The following is an 18,092-nucleotide window of genomic DNA, read 5'->3' as shown; positions in this document are numbered from 1 at the left end:
ACACCAGACGGATCCGCTCTGAACGCAAGTGTGAAAGTAGTCTTACCCTGTGCTGCTGGAGGTTGTGTCACTTCAGCGAGTTGCATTTATCATGTACAGAAAGTTAATACAAGCCACTTACTAATGTATTGTTTTCATCCATATTGCTTCCTTTGCTGCTTGTATTCATTTTTCCACCATGTTATACACTGCTCATTTTTCACGGTTACAGACCACCCTGCAATCCATCAGCGATGGTTGTGCTTGCACACTATAGAAATAAGCACCAGCCTATGTGAGCTCCCACGCTCCCGGCTACCAGAGAGGCTGCCACTTTTTCCTTTAGTGTGCTTGGCCCGCCCTGTAAGCCCCTTGCGTCATCCAGTGTACTGGCAGAGATCCAGCATCGCCCCATGCAGTGCGCATGCGCCGGCGGGATCTCGGCCAGTACACTGGATGACGCAAGGGGCTTACAGGGTGGGCCAAGCAACAGGTTGGGGAGGAGTTATGTGAGAAGAAGACAGAGCGGCCTGGATACTTACAGCCTGAAAACCGCCCCTAGGCAGTTGCGAGCCTTCATTTACATATGAATAAGGCTACATGCACACGACCGTATTTTGTTTCAGTGTCCGATCCGTTTTTTTTGCGGATAGAATGCGGACCCATTCATTTCAATGGGTCCGCAAAAAACAAGGACAGCACACAGTGTGCTGTCCGCATCAGTATGTCCGTTCCGTTGCTCCGCTAAAAAAATAGTGCATGTCCTATTTTTTTCTAGTTTGCGGACAAGGATAGGCATTATTACAATGGATCCGCAAAAAAAAAACGGGTGCCATACGTAACATCATCCGTTTTTTTTTGCGGATCCGCAATTTGCGGACCGCAAAACACATACGGTCGTGTGCATGTAGCCTAAAACAGCGTTTTTGCCTCTGGTGGACATAAAAATAAAATAAAAAACAAAGGTACCACTTGACTCGTGTATAGTTCTGCTACAGAGCTATGTAAGCGGTCTATAATGTCAAATTGTGGTGACAGACTCCCTTTAAGTGACCAAATTGGCGACCTATTTACGCCACTAAAGTGGCGTAAATAGGTTAGTAAATGTCCCCCATTGTATTTCGTGCTGTGCTTTTTGCTGGAATGCATGTGTATGAAAGTGAACTTTAATTTTGACCCTAAAACGGAAAAACGCAGCTACAGCCATTCTCCAAACATGAGTATTTTTTGCATTCTTAGCATTTTCCCATTAGTTATATATCAGTGGCTAACAGGCAAGACAGGCAGACGTGTCAGTGATCAGGCAAACAAGTGATATGAGTAATGTTTGCTCCCGATCATTGCCGTGTGTAAATATGCCCAGCGATCACCTGACACGGTAGCAAACACTTGGATGGCGGCTGATCACATTATCTATGCAGGCATAAAAATCACCCCCCCCCCCCCCCACGTAAACAGGGATGTGCTGCTGTCAGATACAAACGATCACATTAATGATCATTCATCCCTTATACACTAATGATGACTTATCTGTTTGAATAGAGCTTAAAGGGGTGTTGACATCTCAAATATTGGTGGCATATCACTAGGATATCGCCCCCAATGTCAGCTAATTGCAGGTCCCACCTCTGGGGCCCGCTCCTGTCTGACATTGGTGCCATATCCTACCCATACGCCTCCAGTGTACAACCCTTTAAATCAGAGCATGTGCCCCTGCTTCCTCTATGGAGCTGTATAGTGGGGGAAAGTATTTGTAAAAAAAATATAAAAGCACTGTGCAAAAACATTATTTAAAAAAACCAACCAGTGGATGTTTATGGGGCAAAAAAGCCAGGCAATAACGCTGGGTTCACACCTGAGCGTTTTACAGCGCGTTCCTACAGGCAAGAACCAATGATTCCCTATGGGAATGGTTCTCACCTGGGCGTTTTACAGCGCGTACGATCGCGCTGTAAAACGCCCGACGCTCAAACAAGTGCTTGAGCTTTTTTTTGGGCGTTTGTCGCGCGTTCCCGCACATAGAAATTCGGGAACGCGCGACAATGTGTGAACGCCAGTCTCTGTATGCGCGATTGTAAACGCCCGTACAATCGCGCATACAGAGCGCTCGTTTCCGAACGCTCAGGTCTGAACCCAGCGTAAGGGAGGAAACACATGCAGCGGTTTGAAAAAAAATACAACTGATCCTTGTGTGAAAAAGCGGCACTGCAAAAAATGCCAGTTTGGTTTAATATCTCCAGTAGACTTCCATGACGCCTTTTGAGGCTGCCATTTTTTCTTTTTCCTAAGGGGCACCTGCAAAAAAATGAAAATGAACCAAAAACTGCAAAACACCACAAAATCCTATGTGAGACACCAGCCTTAGGACATCAAGTACTGTTTGCCTGCAGGCTCCACCAACACTAGTTCAGCCCTGTATCAAGTACATATCTACAGTTCTCGTCACGCCACCTAGTGGCCATGCCCGTAAAGTCTACACAGATAAGGCTTTGTGCTTTCACATTGGCGTTTCTGGGTCCGCCTGTGAGATCCGTTTCAAGGCTCTCACAAGTGGCCCAAAACGGATCAGTTCAGCTTTAATGCATTCTGAATGGATAAGGATCCATCAGTTTGGCTGCGTTTGGTCTCTGCTGCGTCTTTTAGGCGGTCACTAAAACGCTGCTTGCAGCGTTTTGGTGTCCGCCTGACGATGCAGAGCTAAAAGGATCCGTCCTGACTTACAATGTAAGTCAATTGAGAAGGATCCGTTTTTCACTGACACAATATGGTGCAATTGAAAACGGATCCGTCCCTTATTGACTTTCAGTGTTAACGGACGGATCCGTTTTAACTTAGACTTTTTTTTGAATGAATAATGCAAACGGATCCGTTCTGAACGGATACAAGCGTTTGCATTATTGGTGCGGATCCGACTTTGCAGATACCAGACGGATCCGCACCGAACGCAGGTGTGAAAGTAGCCTAAGTTTTTAACATGGGAAGAAGAAGGCAGAAACATAAGCTCTTTGGGGTGGATTTATCAAAACTGGTGTAAAGTAGAACTGGCTTGGGGTACTGGTACACCAGCGTTGTTGGATTTTGACAGGCAGTTCCGTTAATCCGGAAATCCGTATGCAAACGGATAGCATTTGTTTCTGTTTGGATCCGGATCCGGCTGACAAATGCACTGAAACACCGGATCAGTCTCTCCGGTGTCGTCCGGAAAAACGGATACGTTTTTTCCCCCCACATTTTTAAAGGTCTGCGTAGATCAGGAAACTTGATCATGTTTTCCAGAACACTTAGTACCGCATCCAGCATTAATACATTTCAATGGAAATTAATGTCGGATCCAGCATTTCGGCAAGTGTTCCAGAATTTTGGCCGGAGAAAATACCGCAGCATGCTGCAGTATTTTCTCCGGCCAAAAAACATAAGAGTGACTGAACTGAAGACATCCTGATGCATACCTGATTTCTCTCCATTCAGAATGCATTAGGACGGAACTCAATACTGGAGAACTTTAACGCAAGTGTGAAAGTACCCTAAGTTGCCCATAGCAACCAATGGGATTCCACCTTTCATTTTTCAGAGCTCCTGTGGAAAATGAAAGGTGAAATCTGATTGGTTGTTGTTGGCAGTTCTTCTTTACACCAGTTTTGATGAATTCCACCCTGTGTGTCTTTCAGTCATGTGTGTCTTGGATGTTTGCCTTCAAGATGAATGTCCCGGGGAGGATTCTGTCAGTGAAATGGTTAAGGAGGGATGACAGAACCAGCAGCTCTGGTTTGTTTCTCCCCAGACTGACCAAGCAGCAGCGACACCATTGTTTTCATAGAGAGGAAAAAAAAACATAGGAGCTCACATTTCGCTGAACATACGCTGCTCTGACTTTTCTGAGTTGTATGAGCGCCGCATTCGCCCCTGTGCTTCACCCTGGAATATTCTCTTTATTGACCTTCAGTCTGCATAAGTGAGTACGGGGGGTTTACAGTACTGTGGGTACGGCTGAAATATTTGGGATTACTCGGGCAGCTTTGGAAGCGCACATTAAAGTTAGGGCGCTAGATTATATATATATTTTTTCACAGAAACAGTGCCACTCTTGTGCATGGATATGTTTGGTACTGCATCCTCGTTCCTTGGAAGTGAACCAGGACTGAGCTGCAGTACCAGACTATACCTGTAGACTAGGGTGGTGCTGTTTCTGAAAAAATAAATAAATATATATTTCTAGTCTTAAACTGCCCAAAATTGGTCCCTAAAATATGCTCCCTCCTTGAAAAGAATAGCATCTTATTTGGAAGGCTGATGTTATTTCTGTGTGTGCCCCATGACTCCAGTAACAGTGATCACCATAGGTGTTGTATGGCGTTTTATTGTGTTTGTGTATGTATAATGTAACGACCTTCCCATACGGAGCCATTAATGTGTAACACTGCACTGACAGAAATGAGATTCTGAGGGATCAGATCAACGTGATGACATGAATGGGGGAGGTGTAGTCCTAGCTCATAATTGCTGATGATTTTTTAGTTATGGCTTCTGCGTTCTTTAAGCTAACGCGTTTCTACACAGACCTAGAAATGAGAATCTGAGTTATCAGATCAATTAATGTATTTCATGCAATGACATGAATGGGGGATATACTATAGTTCATGACTGCTCATTATTTTTTTATTCTTTACTTTTATGTTGTAGTTCTAGGTCATGACTGCTAATGTTTTTTTATTTATTTTTTCTACTTTTCTACTATGATGCACTGTTGCCAAATTAAGGCTACTTTCACACTGGCGTTTTGACTTTCAGTTTGTGAAATCCGTTCAGGGCTCTCACAAGCGGTCCAAAACGGATCAGTTTTGCCCTAATGCATTCTGAATGGATAAGGATCCGCTCAGAATGCATCCATTTGCCTCCATTCCGCTTTGGAGGCGGACACCAAAACGCTGCTTGCTGCGTTTTGGTGTCCGTCTGACGGAACTAAGCCACACAATGTAAGTCAATTGGGACGGATCCGTTTTTCTATGACACAATCTGGCACAATAGAAAAAGGATCCATCCTCCATTGACTTTCAATGGTGTTCAAGACGGATCCGTCTTGGCTATGTTACAGATAATACAAACGGATCCGTTCTGAACAGATACAGATGGTTGTATTATCTGAACGGATCGGTCTGTGCAGATGCATGACAGATCCGCACCAAACGCGAGTGTGAAAGTAGCCTAATGCGCTTCTATACTGGCATCTGAGGGATCATATCAATTCATGCATTTCGAGTGATGACCGGAATGGGGATGTAGTTCTAGTCCAAAATTGCTGCAGATTTTTTATTTTCTACATTTTTATGCACTGCTGTCAAGTTGTGGCCCCTACACTCTTTGACTAACGCGTTTCTAAACAGACATAGAAATGAGAATCTGAGGGATCAGATCAATTAATGCATTTCATGTAATGACGTGAATGGTTGATATACTGTAGTTCTAGTTCCTGACTGCTGCTGATTTTTAATTCTTTACCGTTTTCTACTATGATGCACTGTTATCATGTTGTGGCCTCTGCACTCTTTGAGCTAACGCGTTTCTACACAGACATATAATGGGGGGTGTTCTAGATCATAATTGCTGCTGATGTCCTATTTTCAACTTTTTTTTAATGCACTGTTAAGTTGTGGCACTCTTTGAGCAAACGCGTTTCTATACGGACATAGAAATGAGAATCTGAGGAATCAGATAAATGAATGCTTTTCCTGTGATGACATGAATGGGGGAGATAGTTCTAGTTCATGACTGCTGTAGTTTTTTTATTTTCTACTATGATGCACTCTTATCAAGTTATAGCCTCTGATCGCTTTGTTCTAATGCGTTTCTACAGTGATATAGAAATTATTATCTGCGGGTTGGTTCTAGATCATAATTGCTGCCGTTTTTGTTTTTGTTTTTTTTTACTCTTTTTATACTCTGCAGTGTTGTCAAGTTGTGGCTTTGGCTTATGCTTTGGCCTAACGCATCACATAGTGTTATAATAATATATATATAGATAATTACTTGACTTCATTAGTTCTAGCAAAATCTGAGTGGCTTTTGATTGGTCCATTCACACAGGGATTATTATACTGTGACAGAGCGCAACAAAATTCTCACTGGTTAGATGCGGATTTTGACGCAGAATTTGCTGTGGAATAAACAGGTTTTACCCCATGCAATGCAAAATATGAAATCTGCTGCAGCATAAACTGATGTGATCCAAATCTCAACTTTATGTCCGTTTCCGTGAGTATGTGGCATGTGGGTAAGGTTTCTTTAAATCTCATCCACGTTACTGTCCAATGCAACGGATTTTACACTTGTCATTCTCCATCAGAAGATCAGCAGCCTACACGTCCCGCATCGGTGTGCCTTTAAAGTGATTGTCCAGTATTAGAACGAGAAGGTCTTGGTTATAGCCTGCTATTATAGCTCATCACCATTCACTGGAATCCTGCAGTACCAGACACAGCCCATTCTGCCATTTAAGGGTATGTTCACATGGCAGATTTTTCTGCCGGAATCCAAAGCCGACCCGCGATTTTCCATTCCGCGGATCCTCCTGCAGATTTGGCTCCATTCAATAGTGCTAGTCCACATGTCAAGACTAGATACAGTTTCCCTGCCACATGTCCATTCTTCGCGTGTTTTGAAATATCTGGAGGGGGGGGGGGTGTTCTGGATAAATCTGTGACCATATAAAGGGCAGTATGGGTACCCATTGAAAACAATGGGGGGTGGAATCTGCAGACACAGATTGCATAGATTTTGGTGCGGAGCCACACACAGAGAATCCGCGATATAAACAAGCTGTAAGCATTCCTGGAATTGTTTCTCCAAACCCTAGTTTTCGCAATGAATGGGTAAAGCTTGCCAAATGAAGCGTCGCCCATGAAATGAATGGGATTATTTTGCTGCTCGTCCTGTTGTCACCTTGGTTCCATAGCTGTATCGCCATATGGCCTGGCTTGTTGGAGTTAAAATGATTTTGCTGCAAGCTGTTTGATGAGATAAATAACTTTTATGGGGCAAGGTAATCTCTGCACACATTCCTGCTTTTCAAGTATTTCGGGTGTATGTGTTGTGTAAGTAGCTGTTGGCCTTCTTTCACTGCCTCGGGGGGCTGTAGAGTTACCGACTAACAATTGTCCAAGCCAAAGGTGGTGGTGACACCAGCTGAACAACTCGTCTGCTTCTTGACAATGTGACGTTTTAGATTATTATTCCTAAAGTGTATAACGACAAAATAGTGTTTCAGACCTTTATTTTTCAAGATCTCTGCTTGCTCTCAGTGAATCTAAATGGGGCATATTTATGAAATGAGTTGTCTAGGATTTTGATATTGATGGTCTATCCTCAGATATCAATGACCTATCCTGATCAGTAGGGTCTGACACCACCACCGATCAACTGTTTGAAGAGCTCAGGCCTATTCACTTGGATGGTACTGAGCTACACCTAGGTCATGTGACCAATAAAAGTGACATCACTGTCCTAGGAAGAGTCCACAGCGCTTACTGGAGAGCTGCAGCCTCTTCAAACAACTGATCAACGGGGCGAGATGGGAGTCAGACTCCCACTGTTCTGACCAATTCTAAGGATACACCATCGGTATCAAAATCCTGGACAACCCCTCTAATTCTGCCTGTTTAGAATTAGACTAGATGTGCAATTTTTTCACAGCTGCTCCTGTATGATAAATTTGGCGCATCTTTATTTTATGTGACTCTATGCCACTTTTTTTTGCACCAAATTCTTTCCTCCAGTCTAAACGCTTTTGTTGAGTGAGACACAAAAAAGATTATAAAACACTAAATATGCACGGGATGTGCACCATGCTGGGTGCCCTGTACAGTGGTTATTGTGCAGGGAGGGGTAGGGGATGGGCTTTGACCATCTCCTATTGTGATTGATGGATTCTGTATTATCTGTAGGCAATACCTTTCATTGTAATTCTGTCTATGATGAGATGAAAGAGAGCTCCACAGAACTGAGCCTGATCAGCATATGATCAGGCTCAGTGTGAAAACAGCAAGATTTCAAGATAAAAAAAAAAAGATAGTTATATGGGGGGAAAAAATAAAAGAAAATCACCAACAATTCCCAAAATATGTTAAACATAAAACCTTGATTTAAACACTCATTGACACGCTTTCTTTGAACCTGCCAAGCCGTAGTTTTTCAGTGTTTTTGCCTCCGGTCTTTGTCAACACCAAGATCCTTGCTTTCACACAAGAAGGCATAGACCTGCTTTGCTTCGTTTTCTGGCATAATGGTGGTTGTCTCTCTGTATTACCAGTGGTACTATAATTGCTATGGGAAATTTATCACTTAGATCTCTGAATACACAACAGAAAGACCTTATCGCAGGAGAGATTAAGTGATGTTCATGATTGCTTTGCCATAGCACTCTGCAAAAAGGTTATCTCCTGATTGACTGATTCATCTCCCATGTGAGATAATGCTGCTCCCTTCAGTGAGTGGAGCAGGGAACATAGCAGCATGCTCACCTTTACCAGTCCATTGTCAGCAGAATAAAGTGTCGCTCCGTGATTCAGAGAGAGACTCTTCAATATAAGGCTACATGCACACTACCGTATGTGTTTTGCGGTCTGAAAATTGCGGATACCCCCCCCCCCCCAAAAAAAAACAAAAACGGATGCCATACTTTTTTTTTTTTTTTTTTGTGGATCTATCGTAATAATGCCTGAAACGGACAAGAATAGGACGTGTTCTATTTTTTTTGCGGGGCTACGGAACGGACATACTGATGCGGACAGCACACTGTATGCTGTCTGCATTTTTTGCTGACCCATTGAAATGAAGGGTCTGCATCCTATTCTGCCCCCCAAAAAAAAAACGGAACGGACACGGAAACTAACAACATTATTTATTCACTAAAATAGTGCATGGTCTTTTCAAGCCTTTTCGGTCACTCCATGATTGTAATAGGGATGGAGAGAAAGACCTGGAATTAATTTCCTTTTTATGCTTTTTTTGTTTGGATTTCTTTTAAGGACATTGTATTTAGAGGTTATACCATGAAAAGTATAATTATGCAATGAATAGGGTCTTTTAAATGAAGTATTACTGCAGTATACATGCAGTAAAAATATTGTTTCATTTCTTATGTACATTACATTCTCCTCTTTACTATTGCCCCCTGTTGTCCTTCTAGTCCACCTTCTCCTGCCTTCAGAGGTGGACTGCCATGCTCAGTAGCGATCCAGGTATCTTTTATTCATTCCGACTTCTAAATTCTAAGTTCTTTCACTCATGTTTTTACCCTTTTTGACCTGACAATCCAGAATATCTTTACTGCACTGGGTGGTTGATCCATCTCCGCTCACTTATATTACACTAAGCTTCCAGTCGCGAATGCGAGGGGTTGATCTATCTCCACTCACCTTTATATTGCACTAACCTTCCAATCAGGCTGCAAATGGAACATAAATCACTCCCCAGACACAGCCCACCCACCTCCAAATACACGCTGCCACCATCCATCATTGGAGCCTGATGAGAAGCTGATCTGTTAACACCACGAGTACCCACTGACACACACTGCCCAAAGACTCTCTGAAAGGCTGTGGATTTCTAGAGCATACGAGAACTAAACATTACAAAATATAAAAGAGAAAAACTAAAATAACACGCAAATAGCAAAACAGGTGTAAAATAAAAGGGAGAAAATAACAGGAGACCTAATCCTTACAAGCCTCTCTCAGACCTTGAGGGCAGGAGAAAACAATGGACCAACACCCAAACATGTGGCCTCAATCGTGTGAACCCCAATTTATTGTTCCAGTCATTTATTTTTATTTTTTTATATGTTTGGCCCTTGGTATGGTTTTCAGTTAATTAAATAGTGTTCATTCTGGTTAAACGATAACTGTCATGTTTTCATTAAAAAAAAAAATGTTACTGCTGCCACTGCATTATGCATAAAGCAATCTTTAGTTTCTTCACATACCACCGTTTGAGTTTTCCCCTTAGTTACGGCTGTCTTGAATCCTACAATATGAGGATCTTCTCTGCCAGTTCTCTGAGGCCAAAACTGCTTTCCCTCACTTCAAATACACACTTGCTGTAGCCAGCAGCTTCCTGCCAGCCAATCAGATTGGATTACTGAAAGACACGCCTCCTCACTCTGAAGCCTAATGCAGGCATGCAGTGGGATGGACCGCCCCTCTGTCTTCTGTTTACATTAAGTTGGGAGACAGATGAGCCCTAGCAACAGTCTTTTAAGGGCGCATTGGAAATGGACAGGAGACATTAATGAAAGCTGTTATTATTAGGTAATTACAGATCTTTTAGCAATCATTGACAGACTACCTCAGGTATAAATGCCCAGCTCTAATAAACTAGCAAATAAAATAAAAAATATGACAGTTATCCTTTAATTATCCAAATCCATTGTATGTGACTGGACTGTAATTTAATAAGGGGGTGTATCTGTGCCTGAATTCTGGTGTAATTTTTACCAAACTTTTTCAAATTTTTGGGGCATTTTGTACGTATTTATGAAGCATGTAAGCCAAAAAGAATAAACCACTGTGTCTCGTCTGCCAAGAGGGTGTAGTTTGTAGGAAAGGATGTAGCTTTGCAGGAAAAGGAGGTGTGACTTAAGAGGCACCATTTTGTGCAAAATGTTTTTGCACAAAATGTTATCACGAGGTAAGCCAATCAAGAGTTAGTAAGTTCAAATAAGACAAAAATGTCTGCCCATGCATCCAATTTATCTTGGCATCTCTTTAGGCTACCTGCCTCTTAAGTCCCTTTACATGGCTCCATCTACAGGCAATTATCGGAAACAAACTGACCCTTCCCAATAATTGCCTGATCTTTGAGTAGAGGTGAGAGCTGCATTTACATTCAGAAATCCTTTTCTCTGTATGGGGATGAACGATCGCTACTGCGCTCATTTGTCCACATACAGATTCACTGGGTGCCAGCTGCACATCATTGTGTGCACAGGAAGATCTGCGATCGGCAAGTGAAGATTTTATGTTTCAAATAAAAGATGCAATCACCCGATGAATGAGCCGCACATTTACACCGAGCAATTATTGGGAACGAGGCTACATACCCACTCATACCTGATAATTCCACATTTTAAACATGATTACCCAATCTTCCCCATTAAGCTGTTTTTGGTAAGTCCCAATGGTGAGGGAATCTAGTGAGTTGTTTTCTTTTATTTAGTGTGTGGAGTTTTGCTGATTGACTTTCTCTTTCACTTCTGCGGCATGTATTCCCAGAATGCTCCGGATCCGGCACTGCCAGATGCAACCAAAATGCCTGCCAGCTCCATTAAAGGGGTTCTCCAGTAATTAAAATAATGAAAATACTTAAATATTATTTTATAATAAATATATTCACAAATACCTTTCATTACTTGGAATGGCTTGTTTTGTCTAGGGAGCAATCCTTATGAGAAATAAAATGGCCGTCGTCCTACAGTACACCTAAAACCTGTCCTAATCACACAGATGGACAAGTTACTTCTCCACAATGAGCCATAGTTCTGCCTCATCCTCCTCTGTGCTCTGCTTGTCAGGAATCATGATACAGGTGAATCTCTGTGGGAATGGAGACGATGAGGAGACATGAGAGGAGGGTGAGGTATGGCTAATGAGCAGCAGCACTTGTTTACAGTCTCCATTACCACAGCCTGTCCAGTCCATCATCGCTGTACTTCATGTCTCCTCGTGAACTAAATTCCCCAGAAATTTAGCTAAAGTTTTTATCTGTATTTAAGATCATAATTCCAGGCAAGTAGAGAGGCGGAGGAGGATGAGGCAGCTCTTTATCTCAGTGTTGTAAAGTAACTTGTCCTCTTGTGTGATCAGGACAGGTTTTGTGTGAACTAATGGGACAGCGGCCATTTTGTTTCCCCTAATGATTGCTCCGCAGACAAAACAAGCCATTATAAATAATAAAAGGTATTGTGGCAAAACTGACCTATGCCCTTCATTCTCTGTGTCAATACGATTACAATGATACCACATATGTATAGGTTCTTAATAGTGTAAAAAAAAAATATAAACTTTGATTATTTTTAAAAATTTTTTACATCACCATATTCTGACCCCCATAATTTTTTATACTTATGTCTACTGAGCTGTTTAGGGGCTTATTTAATTAGCCGCAGATTTCTGCTGTTTGAAACTGTCTGCCGGCCATGGCGCCTGCTGCAAGTGCGAGCGGGCGCCATGTTTACACATCGATCCAGCGCCATGTATGTATAACACTGGTATCGAAAGGATTAAGTATTTTCATTTTCTTAATTCCTGGAGAACTCCTTTTAAGTATAATGGGGTGCAGCAGAGATCCGGCCGTATTCCGGCAAAAATTTGGAGAATCTGCCGGACACCAACCTCGTACGTAAGGTTTGTGCCTGGCCGATTCCCCCACATTCTCTGCTGGAACCGGCGGCCGGGCTGCAGATGTGAAAGTGGCCTTAGGCTATGTCAATGGAGTTGTGAGGCCTGAAAAGTTTAGTATATCTGGTAATTTGTCAGTTGCCAGACTAAGGCCCCTTTCACATGGGCAAGTATTCCTCGCGGATGCGATGCGTGAGTTGAACGCATTGCACCCGCACTGAATCCCGACCCATTCATTTCTATGGGGCTGTTCACATGAGCGGTGATTTTCACGCATCACTCTATATTCTGTGTTTTTCACGTAACGCAGGCCCCATAGAAATGAATGGCTTTGCGTGAAAATCGCAAGCATCCGCAAGCAAGTGCGGATGCGGTGCGATTTTCACGAACGGTTGCTAGGAGACGATCGGGATGGAGACCCGATCATTATTATTTTCCCTTATAACATGGTTATAAGGGAAAATAATAGCATTCTGAATACAGAATGCATAGTAAAATAGCGCTGGAGGGGTTAAAAAATAAATAAAAAGAAATTCAACTCACCTTAATCCACTTGATCACGCAGCCGGCATCTTCCTTCTGTCTTCATCTTAGCTGTGTGCAGTAACAGGACCTGTGGTGACGTCACTCCGGTCATCACATGGTCCATCGCATAATCCATCACCATGGTAAAAGATCATGTGATGACCGGAGTGACGTCACCACAGGTCCTGTTACTGCACACAGCTAAGATGAAGACAGAAGGAGATGCTGGCTGCGCGATCAAGTGGATTAAGGTGAGTTAAAAAAAATAGATTTTTTTTAACCCCTCCAGCGCTATTTTACTATGCATTCTGTATTCAGAATGCTATTATTTCCCCTTATAACCACATTATAAGGGAAAATAATGCAATCTACAGAACACCGATCCCAAGCCCGAACTTCTGTGAAGAAGTTCGGGTTTGGGCACCAAACATGCACGATTTTTCTCACGCGAGTGCAAAACGCATTACAATGTAAAATCGCGCGTGTTCCCGCAACGCACCTGCACATTTTCCCGCAACGCCCGTGTGAAACCAGCCTTAGCGCCCTATCCCGACACTCTGTGCAGTGTCCTATTGGATTTAATGTGTGTGCAGTCTAATTGCACTCTTTCCTGAAATGCTCTCTGCATTTTATGTACTGTATAAATGAGGATCAGATGTCAGTCCTGTTGTTTGGGGCTTGGGGTTCTTCTTGATGTAAATTAAATATTGTTTTTCCCAAACACATTTTTGTGGCTGACCTATCCAGAACTTTCCATAGCAAAATTATGCAGTTTTTATTTTTATCCTGAGTTTATTTTTACCCTGGATTTACAGTATACATGGTTATCAGTTGTTAAAATAGATATTGGTGCATTCTAGAATACCTAAACTGGATCAAAAGTGCGTAGTACCCATATATACTGTAGTTATTGTTTCCATCGAGGGTTTGGCTGACAGCTATTGAGGGTGTATGGTCACCTTTATCTGTGTTGTCTCTGGATTAGAGGCAGGAACTTCTTTAGATTTTCCAGTAATAAAGGCGAAGAGAGACTACATTCCCTTTTACGCTTGTCAGTGCACAGGCATTTATCCGGAACGGACTGTTCGTTCAATGGGCAGAGGGGAGATGAGGAATGGGCAGTTTGACTACAACATGCCTGACCCTTTTGTTCTCAGTAGGGCTGTTTGATTAATTGCAGTTTTCGATGCTGACTGCTTAAAGTGGTTGTCTCACTTCAGCAAATGGCATTTATCATGTAGAGAAAGTTAATACAAGGCACTTACTTAATGTATTGTGATTGTCCATATTGCCTCCTTTGCTGTCTAGATTTTTCCATCTCCTTGCTTGTTTGCATGGTTACCACCACCCTGCAATCGATCAGCAGTGGTCGTGCTTGCACACTATACAGGTCCTTCTCAAAAAATTTGCATATTTTGATAAAGTTCATTATTTTCTGTAATGTACTGATAAACATTAGACTTTCATATATTTTAGATTCATTACACACAACTGAAGTAGTTCAAGCCTTTTATTGTTTTAATATTGATGATTTTGGCATACAGCTCATAAAAACCCAAAATTCATATCTAAAAAAATTAGCATATTTCATCCGACCAATAAAAGAAAAGTGTTTTTAATACAAAAAAAAGTCAACCTTCAAATAATTATGTTCAGTTATGCACTCAATACTTGGTCAGGAATCCTTTTGCAGAAATGACTGCTTCAATGCGGCGTGGCATGAAGGCAATCAGCCTGTGGCACTGCTGAGGTGTTATGGAGGCCCAGGATGCTTCGATAGCGGCCTTAAGCTCATCCAGAGTGTTGGGTCTTGCGTCTCTCAACTTTCTCTTCCCAATATCCCACAGATTCTCTATGGGGTTCAGGTCAGGAGAGTTGGCAGGCCAATTCAGCACAGTAATACCATGGTCAGTAAACCATTTACCAGTGGTTTTGGCACTGTAAGGAGGTGCCAGGTCGTGCTGAAAAATGAAATCTTCATCTCCATAAAGCTTTTCAGCAGATGGAAGCATGAAGTGCTCGAAAATCTCCTGATAGCTAGCTGCATTGACCCTGCCCTTGATAAAACACAGTGGACCAACACCAGCAGCTGACATGGCACCCCAGACCATCACTGACTGTGGGTACTTGACACTGGACTTCAGGCATTTTGGCATTTCCCTCTCCCCAGTCTTCCTCCAGACTCTGGCACCTTGATTTCCGAATGACATGCAACAGTCCAGTGCTGCTTCTCTGTAGCCCAGGTCAGGCGCTTCTGCCGCTGTTTCTGGTTCAAAAGTGGCTTGACCTGGGGAATGCGGCACCTGTAGCCCATTTCCTGCACACGCCTGTACACGGTGGCTCTGGATGTTTCTACTCCAGACTCAGTCCACTGCTTCCACAGGTCCCCCAAGGTCTGGAATCGGTCCTTCTCCACAATCTTCCTCAGGGTCCGGTCACCTCTTCTTGTTGTGCAGCGTTTTCTGCCACACTTTTTCCTTCCCACAGACTTCCCACTGAGGTGCCTTGATACAGCACTCTGGGAACAGCCTATTCGTTCAGAAATTTCTTTCTGTGTCTTACCCTCTTGCTTGAGGGTGTCAATGATGGCCTTCTGGACAGCAGTCAGGTCGGCAGTCTTACCCATGATTGCGGTTTTGAGTAATGAACCAGGCTGGGAGTTTTTAAAAGCCTCAGGAATCTTTTGCAGGTGTTTAGAGTTAATTAGTTTCAGATGATTAGGTTAATAGCTCGTTTAGAGAACCTTTTCATGATATGCTAATTTTTTTAGATAGGAATTTTGGGTTTTCATGAGCTGTATGCCAAAATCATCAATATTAAAACAATAAAAGGCTTGAACTACTTCAGTTGTGTGTAATGAATCTAAAATATATGAAAGTCTAATGTTTATCAGTACATTACAGAAAATAATGAACTTCATCACAATATACAATTTTTTTTAGAAGGGCCTGTAGATAAAAGTCTTGGACTGTACACACTCCCGCGGTCCAAGCCACCAGAGAGGCCGGCGCTTTTTTCTGTAGTGTGCAAGCATGACTACCGCTACTGGATTACATGGTGGTCGCAACTGTAACTGATCTCCTGGCACCCCGACTAGGTACCTTGATGCTCTTAGTGCTTCCGGAGGACTCCAAGCATTCCGCTTGACACCGTAAGTACTGCCGGCCCCACAAACCGCCGCAGCTTGGTTTGGATCTCGCCGTCTTCTACCCACCCTGGACCTACGACAAGGCTTCCAGGTTCCAGTGGGTGCACCTCTCTTCCTGCAGAGAGCGATGCAGGAACAGGAACAGCTCTTATTTGAGATAGGGATTGTGGTCTGGAGAGTATAATGATTATAGCAATCCCCAGAGTGTAGTTCTCCAATCCCCCAAACATGAGCCCAGACTTCATGAAGGGTAGAACAGGACACTTTAATAAGACTACATGCCAGCCTTTTACTCGTTTTTTGAACGAATCATCAGAAAAGTTCAAAGAACGTCAGTATACATGAAGGTCAATAAGACATTCAAATACATAAACAGTACCATATACATACCAATATCAATAGAGGTGGAGTGACAATTCACGTATGCATTGCATGTACAGAGCAATCATATTTGACAGGATACATGCTTGTAGTGAGTACATAACCATCTTATCCTAATACTGCGTTAAGATTATCTGAAAATCTAGGAGCTGAATACATAGTTTGCATGGACGAACACCAGGGTCCCCATACTTTACTGAATTTCTGAGGAAAACCCCGATTCTTGAATACAATATTCTCATAGGATACCACATTATTCACAAGTACTTTCCATTGGTTAAGAGAAGGTCGTCTATCACCCATCCAACGAATCGCAATAGCCTTCCGTGCGAGAAACAATGTTTCTCTTAAGAGTATTCTGGTATGGTGAGGATATACCTCTTCATCCAATATACCAAACAGGCATACTTGTGGGGTTAGTGCTACCGGAGGGTGCGTAAGCGTAGAAAGAAAGCTTATGATGTCCCATATAAGATGCCAGAAAGTTGCCCCTTCCTCGTCGCATCTGTGGCACCTAGAATGTGACAATTTGCCTATCTTTTGTAACCGGACGGGTGAGAGATAACCTTGGTGAATAATACATAGCTGTATAAATTTATTATTGATAGATGGGGAAACCAATACAGGAGATTCCAATAGGTCGTTAATTTCTTCATTTGTAATACCCGGTATTAGAGTTTCCCATTTGGATAATACCAAGAGGGGGGGCCTTGTGCATTTTGGTACTCAGCAAGTGAGTGTAAAGAGCAGAGATAAATCCCTTGGGGCCTTGGGAGCATATGACACCGATCAGTGGGTAATCAGAGATTGATATTGTGATATCCCTAAAGTGAGTGCTCATAGCATGTCGTATTTGAAGGTATTTAAAAAAGGTGGTTCTAGGTAGGTTATGGCATTCTTTCAATTGTTCAAAGGTGTTAAACACATTGCTAGAATATAGATCGCCCAGGACTGTAATCCCATGATCCTTCCAGAACTGCCCATCTTTTCCAGTATGAAGAGAGGGGAACATAGGGTTATCACACAAGGGTATATCAGGGGCCAGTCCTGTATAAGAGTGCATTTTCTTGCCAGCATCCACACTAATTTGTGTATGGGTAGGAGTGTTCGGCTAAAGAGTTTTGGCTGCTCCAGCCAACTGCCTTTCTGCTCTAATCAGAGCACCCTCCGAGGAGATCCATGACCTTAGCTGCCTTACTTGTCCCGCCAGATAATACAAATATAGGTCAGGCAAGGACATACCTCCCTCACCTCTAGGTCGACTCAGTACGTCAATGGACAACTTAGGTCTATTATTTCCCCAAATAAATGGAGATAATAGAGACTTATAACGCTGAAATGTCTTTTTCGGAACAATGAAAGGTGCATGCTCTAACACATATAACCACTTAGGTAGAATGATTAACTTAATCAGATTTATTCGACCCGGGACGGATAATGGGAGGCCCACTGCATACCCTAAATTTGTCTGCACTATAATTCAGGAGAGGCTGTATGTTGAGAGTATAAAAAGAGGCTGCGTCTTTGGTAATATGGATCCCTAGATACTTAAATTCAGATACTATAGGTAGCTCGGTATTAAGAGAGGATGAGGGTAGGGAGTATAGCGGAAATAGAACAGATCTAGACCAATTTATCCTGAGACCGGAAAATTGACTAAATGTTTCAAT

The 18,092-nt window shown here is 42.6% G+C and overlaps 1 protein-coding gene across 3 annotated transcripts in view; it reads left to right on the top strand.

Annotated features, from left to right (window-relative positions):
* The window catches only part of TANC2 (tetratricopeptide repeat, ankyrin repeat and coiled-coil containing 2), a 479,564-nt gene that overhangs the window by 122,553 nt on the left and 338,919 nt on the right, over positions 1-18,092 (top strand). Inside the window, exon 1 of one of the 3 annotated variants that reach the window (XM_044297174.1) lies at positions 3,870-3,931. The exons of the other annotated variants lie outside the window; for them this stretch is intronic. The gene's annotated coding sequence lies outside the window, so the exon portion shown is untranslated. Of the gene's footprint in view, positions 1-3,869; positions 3,932-18,092 lie in introns of those variants that run through there. 3 annotated transcript variants of the gene reach the window in all.

Source organism: Bufo gargarizans, chromosome 6 (genome assembly GCF_014858855.1).
Source record: "Bufo gargarizans isolate SCDJY-AF-19 chromosome 6, ASM1485885v1, whole genome shotgun sequence".
NCBI classification, from domain to species: Eukaryota; Metazoa; Chordata; class Amphibia; order Anura; family Bufonidae; genus Bufo; species Bufo gargarizans.
This window is presented reverse-complemented; position numbering and strand designations above follow the sequence as displayed.